This window comes from Berghia stephanieae, chromosome 5 (genome assembly GCF_034508935.2).
Source record: "Berghia stephanieae isolate SIO BIC M18660-M18661 chromosome 5, UCSD_Bste_1.3, whole genome shotgun sequence".
Taxonomy (NCBI): Eukaryota; Metazoa; Mollusca; class Gastropoda; order Nudibranchia; family Aeolidiidae; genus Berghia; species Berghia stephanieae.
In genome coordinates, this window is record NC_088364.1 from 53,024,830 (window position 1) to 53,031,555 (window position 6,726).

General features: G+C 33.2%; 1 protein-coding gene across 9 annotated transcripts in view; it reads left to right on the forward strand.

Moving 5' to 3' along the window:
* The window catches only part of LOC144973183 (guanine nucleotide-binding protein G(o) subunit alpha-like), a 57,979-nt gene extending 51,494 nt beyond the window's left edge, over positions 1–6,485 (forward strand). For 8 of the 9 annotated variants that reach the window (XM_078915320.1, XM_078915316.1, XM_078915318.1 and 5 more), the window contains one exon: positions 1–3,648. This exon is cut by the window's left edge and continues 211 nt beyond it. The gene's annotated coding sequence lies outside the window, so the exon portion shown is untranslated. Of the gene's footprint in view, positions 3,649–5,982 lie in introns of those variants that run through there. The other variant, XR_013645511.1, reaches the window with a different exon arrangement.
* The last annotated feature ends 241 nt before the right edge of the window (positions 6,486–6,726 follow it).

The window sequence follows — 6,726 nt, forward strand, 5'->3', positions numbered from 1 at the left end:
GGATGAAGATGATGTAGATGAAGATGATGTGGATTTATTTCACAGTTTCAGGTTGCCTTCCAATATTTGATTGGCTTCTCAATACATACGATGCCTCTGATTCGTTATGGTTGGGTTTCTCATCTACAGACGAGCCTTTTGATTTGTTATGATTGTTTTCACGAGGCTTTTGGTTTGTTATGGTTTGCTATCCATATACAGACGAGTCTTCATACTTGTTATGATTGCCTTTTCATACACAGACGGAGGCTTTGGCTTTTTGGTTATAATTAGTTATTCATATACAGACGCGTCTTCTGACGATTGTTATGATTGGCTATTCGTACATAACATTATCATACAAGGCCTCTGAACTGTTATGATTTATTTTTCATACATGACACTTAAGGCGTATGGTTTGTTATGATATTGGTACCGATGATAGATTAACCATATACACAAGAAGCTCTTGTTTTGTTATGATTGGAGTTTACAGTGGTTTGCATGTCTAACAAAAAACACACTGCCCAATTCTTAAGCCACCATTGACATTCTGATTGTCAAGGCAAGCTTTGATTGACTCCTGTCTATTCGAAAAAATACAATCAAAGATGCCCAGATTGATGCAAATATAGAATTCGTCAACTATCAGGTTTTTTCCTCAGTTTTTGATGGACATTGTTATATAGCTTGACAAAATAAAAGCTATTGCTTTCTTAAATATGTTGTCATTGAAAGCAAAGGTTTAATCAACTCTTCAAAATAAGCCATCAGATGTCTCCTTTGATTTGACTGGCTCATTTAAACTAACAATCACCAAGAAAAATGTCACTTTGAGTTTTGTATTCTTTAGCTTTGCCAGCAGAGATACCAACTATTACGAAAATTAATAATTACGTAATAATGATGGCAATACGAAAAATACGAAAATCTTTGAGAGTTACGTAATTTTTGTCTTGTATCAATATGAGATTAAGAGAATTTATACAGTGTGATGACAATGTAAACGGTGTTCCATTTTGCTCATCAAATTGGGACTGCGCTAGATTACACATTTTTTTTTGGACATAAGACATTTTGTCCTCCCAAATTACTCAGTTCAGATTCTTGAGGTTGGCATTTCTGTGTCAATTCAATCATTACTCTAGATAGACCATCTTTGTCACTGTTTTTTTTTTACTGATAACTCTATACTGTACTGGTACATAAGTCTTCAAAACCTGCATGTTCCTGGCTACTCACCGATCTTAGTAATGATGAAGGCCGGTTTATGTATCAATCATAATGGCCAAGGAGTCTGCACGATTTAAGATGGACATCCTCTCTGTCCATGTAAACAGAAATGAACATAACATTACTGGAGAACTACCAGTCATGTTTTATCCAATATATTTAATTATTCATTGGATTTACATATTTATAGAAACTAAAATATGCACTTACATCGTAAGTTTGCGAAACAACGCTTCCACAAAGATATATCATTGAAATAAATATTCATATTTCCATAGCCCATTTTCACAATTTTACCATGCTCAATGCGCTTCGTAGAGCTTCATTTTCATTTATAACCCCAGATGGCCATCCTGAATTAAGCTCCCATTCCATACTGTTAAATTCACCTATTTTACATTTATTTTGTGCTAGCAATCTGCCAGTTACTGTAATTATCTGTAAATATGCCTGTATATCATGCATAATTGGTGTAAGACAATATGTGTTAAAACTATCTCACACAGGAAAATAATAGGCGGAGAACACTTATTAATCTAGTCCAAAGAAAAAATGTTCAGACAAGTTTGCCTCCATTACTCTCGTATCACATCAGATCATCGAGGGAATTTCACCAAAACTCATAGACATTGACTCCACAACAATTCACGTAATCTCCCCAGCGACGAGCCCTTTTATTGTTATCAAAGTCCTGATCACCTGCATTCAATATTACAAGATATTATAGTGAATTCCTCCTCGACAAAATGACACACAACACGTAGAAAACCAGTTATAACACAGCTATCATCATGATAACTTCTGCTGTTGATGTAAAAAACAAAAACTTTGAGCTTTTTTTTTAAAGGTTTACAACTTTCAGCTTCCTCTTTCACAACGGTGTTTGACCGAAGAAAGATAATACATTTATTGACGTTTGAAACCTTTGAAAAAACAACTGTATTCAGCCGTGCAAATATGCCTCTGAAAGACAAGATTACTGTTTGATTATCATAATGTATCAATGACTGAATGGTGACATGACATCACCCCATGAATAAATCGATGATGAGAGAGACATAAACATGTTGTCAGCCAAAATGATTTTGTAAATGAAATTTGTACTTATATTTTTTGTGTGTGTGTCCAATCAGCCATAATTGATGAATACTCAATCTTAACATAACAATTTAAATTTAGGTGACTATTGCAAGATACTTTTCACCTGTCTCCATTTAAATGTTTGAGAAATAACTTGTCGAAAGGAGTGTGGTAGAATACCATTTGGAAAATTTCATCTTTTAATTCATTAATTATCTATCAACATTTTTGTTCTCACATTATATGATCTCAATGCATGAAGCAGTTAAGGGTTCGTTTGAACATTGTTAATCAATGTTGTTTTTGTTTTTTGTTGTTGAGAATTTTATAAAATATAAAGATAAACGTCTTAGTGAGTGCATGCTAGCTAATAGCAGAACGGATTAGTAAATATATGAATTATGTATATTGTTATTTATTTGAAGTATTTATAGACAAATTTTCGATACGTTTGTGGAATAATTGCACAAATATTATTTTGTTTTGACATTGTCATCGGATCATTCTGGTGGTTTGAAGTTATGCCATAATATAATACTGCTTTTTCCACCACCCCACTCAAAAGGCAAAATCTAATCAGTGACAGAAATATATTACATTTATTGACGTATGAAACGTTTTAAAAGGACACTCAGTCGTAACTGCACTATAAAAAATTGGAACTCTCTGATTTTTTGTGTGTGCATGTACATGTTTATAATACATTTGGCCATTTGGATAATACAAAAGGCAACTTTCATTCTCATTTCACCGTAGATGTATAGAAACACAAATACCCCATATTTTCATCTCATTGTAATTTGTAAACCTACAAGGCAGCATTTGACTATGATTTATTTTATAATTATGAATTCATGTAGCACTCTAACTCACTTAACTTAATGGACCCATTTCAATCGGGTGATCTCTGTAGATAGACATTTTAGTGATAAATTAATGTCACATTTAGTCTAAATGGTGTCAAACAATTGTATTTGTCCATTTCACGTCAACATAACGGATCAAACTCTGTTTCTGTGATTTTCATGAATCTTAGTGGGTTAAAAAAAATTGATATATCTTTTAAAAATAGATATCCTACGCAAGAAAATCACCCAAACATGACATGACGTTCAAGCACGTTCGGAACCTCATTATGTTTTTGCAAGGCAAAAGACTTTGGCCAGATATTGACACTGATTTTTTTATAAAAAGACGGCGTATGAATACAATTATTTTAACGTACACTGAGCATTCCATCCAAACAAATGTATTTTATCTACATAAATATTCCTTGTGTTCATCATCATTTATTTGGTTTTATAGAGATGCATTGTTTTTCTCATCAGATGTTGCTGTTTAAAAGAAAAAAATAAATTTAGTTGTCATGTTATTTTCCATTATTCATTGGGATTAAAAAACAATGGTTTTCGAGGAAAATTGATGGAACCATTGTAACATTATTGTATGACTCACAGTGATCAGTTTTCAATTTGAGAAAACACCTCTCTTTTGAATCATTTCAATTCAAAGAAATGATTGGTATCCAGTACGGATATCGCTTGTTGATCAATAAATTAAAATAATAATACAAATAATGCATATAAATGTAGACATTAATGTAGTGCATATCCACCGATTTACCATGACCAATACGCTTTGCAATGCTTCATTTTTCCCTTAGTTGGCCACTGGTAAATAAATTTCCATTTCAAACAATAGAAGTCGCCTGATAAACGTATATTTTGTGCTAAAACCGTTGGTTTCTTGTAACGCTTAGTTCAGAAAAGTGATACTCACTATGTTTGAAACCACTTTTCAGAGTGGAGGATGGCATTGGTTGTGGCCAGGCGAAGTTGCCGTAACAGTCGGGTCGTGGGTTCGAATCCTCATTTATTCTCTGTTGTCTTCAGATTCACCTGAGTTGGGTATTTTAGTTTAAGATTGCGGATGTTGTTTTTGCTATTTGTGCAGGCCTGTAAAGATAGGCTAAATTTCATCTTCATCATAATTTTATTTATTTAAATTTTTATTTTACTTGTGGAGTATTTTGAATACAATTAAATTGCGAATCACTGCTTATTTTTATCTAAATATTCCCATTTCTTGTCTCTGTTATTGTTTTAAGCCGAAGAGTGTTTCATTGACCCTTTCATTACATAGTTCATATTATTGTAAGTAGATAGAATCATTTTATTTCATTAGAAAATTTTAGACATATAATTTATTGATCGAGTGTTTGGTTGGTAAAATAATGCATATGTGCATATATCTCTCCCTCTCTCTCTCTCTCTCTCTCTCTCTCTCTCTCTCTCTCTCTCTTTCTTACTTTCTGTGTCCGTCCCTAATACAAACAGACGTAATATATATATATATATATATATATATATATATATATATATATATATATATATATAGAGAGAGAGAGAGAGAGAGAGAGAGAGAAAGAGAGAGATAGAGAGAGAGAGAGAGCGAGAGAGAGAGAGAGAGAGAGAGAGAGAGAGAGAGAGAAGAGAGAGAGAGCCGACATGTATGGCCATTTTATGTGAGCCTATACTATTATTATGTGCTTGTTATACACACACACACACACACACACACACACACACACACATATATATATATATTTATACGAGTGTGTTTGTGAGTATATGTGCTTGTGCCTTTGTGCGTACAAGCATCAATATTTACAAACATGAATGAAAGCTTTCAGTAAAATTAACATTCGAGTGGCAGAAACATTTTATCAATTCTTATTCGATTTGTTCTCAATGGGAGCGATCTCTATTTACATTTTTTCGTCCTGCTGAGTCATCGATCACATGATTTGTTGGTGTCCAAAGATTGGAAATAATTTAATAAATATAAACACCTTGCTTTGTTTATGGAAGTTGTAAACATTAACATGGGTCAAGCTAAACAAAATGACATATAGATAGAACGAAGTTGACGTCACTCAGGTCTTTGTTAATGCTTTTTGCCATCCGCGTTTATGAGTAATTCTCACTAAACTGCATTAACTAGACTATAAATATAAACGTTTAAGGTTACACATAGTTTAGTGTGTTGGTCCGTTATTTTTCCGGATGGCAATGTTGTGAGTTTCTTAGCCAAGCGGACAGTATCTATAGATAGAACGAATATGACGTCACTCAGGTCTTTGTTATTGTTTTTTGCCATCCGCGTTTATGAGTTATTCTCACTAAACTGTATTAACCAGACTATAAACGTTCAAGGTTACATATAGTTTTGTGTGTTGGTCCGTTACACTTCCGGATGGCAATGTTGTGAACTTCTTAGCCAAGCGCATACTATCTATAGACACTTAGATAACCACGCCTCTAGGACAGTCGTCATGATGCAAACAGTGCAGTTATTGGTAAACATAGCGAACTACACCTGTTTTACTATCGATGGCATGAGTCTAAAAAGTACCCATTGTTCTTCTGCTTGATCAATGCAACCAACAGGGTAAAATGTGTAAATTTAAACGTTTATGATAAGTCAAGAAAACTATGTGATAACTATTAACCCATTTGGTGGTATAGATAGTATGCGCTTGGCTTAGAAGTTAAAACATTGCCATCCGGAAGTATAACAGACCAACACACAAAACTGTGTGTAACTATGATCGTTTATAGTCAGGTTAATACAGTTTAGTGAGAATAACTCATAAACACGGATGGCAAAAAACAACAACAAAGGCCTGAGTGACGTCATCATCGTTCTATCTATATAAAAACAATAACAATGATTAGAGAGAGAGGTCGATTTTATTCACGTTATTGTTTATAAACAACCAAGTTTGTCCGACCACGTTTGAAGGTGTGTCACAAATTCCATGTTTTGATTGGTCAAAAATATATTGGTTAATTGGGATGTTGGAAATTTCGAAAACCATGAACACTTTTTATTATGTAGGCAATTTTATGTGACCAATGACTCGAGCAAATGGAAAAATAATATAGTTCGTCCCTATTCATACGATGTCGTAAGAGTAATATCATATAATCAATTCGTCACCATTATGTCTTTAAGATTGATTGCTTCATCGAAAATGAGTGATAAGTGACAAAAGTATCATGCCAATAAACACTGTGATTGTCTTCAAATTATTGCAAAAATCTTTTTTTCTCATTTGTATATTATGCCATGACAGATATAATTAATTTTATATATTTTTAAAATTGAGATTAAATTAAATGATGAAAATATCATTTGAGTTTTGCTTTCAATTTTTAGTTAAAAGGGAAATATCGAGATTTGACCCCAAGGCACCTCTCTCTCTCTCTCTCTCTCTCTTCTCTCTCTCTCTCTCCTCTTCTCTTCTCTCTATCATTCTGTTCCATTCTCTGATGATGTAACCATTGAGTTTGTAACCAATTTCCACAAATAGATATTATATCGGAGTTCGATGCGAATTAATTTTTTATTTTTTTTAGCCAAAAATTAAAA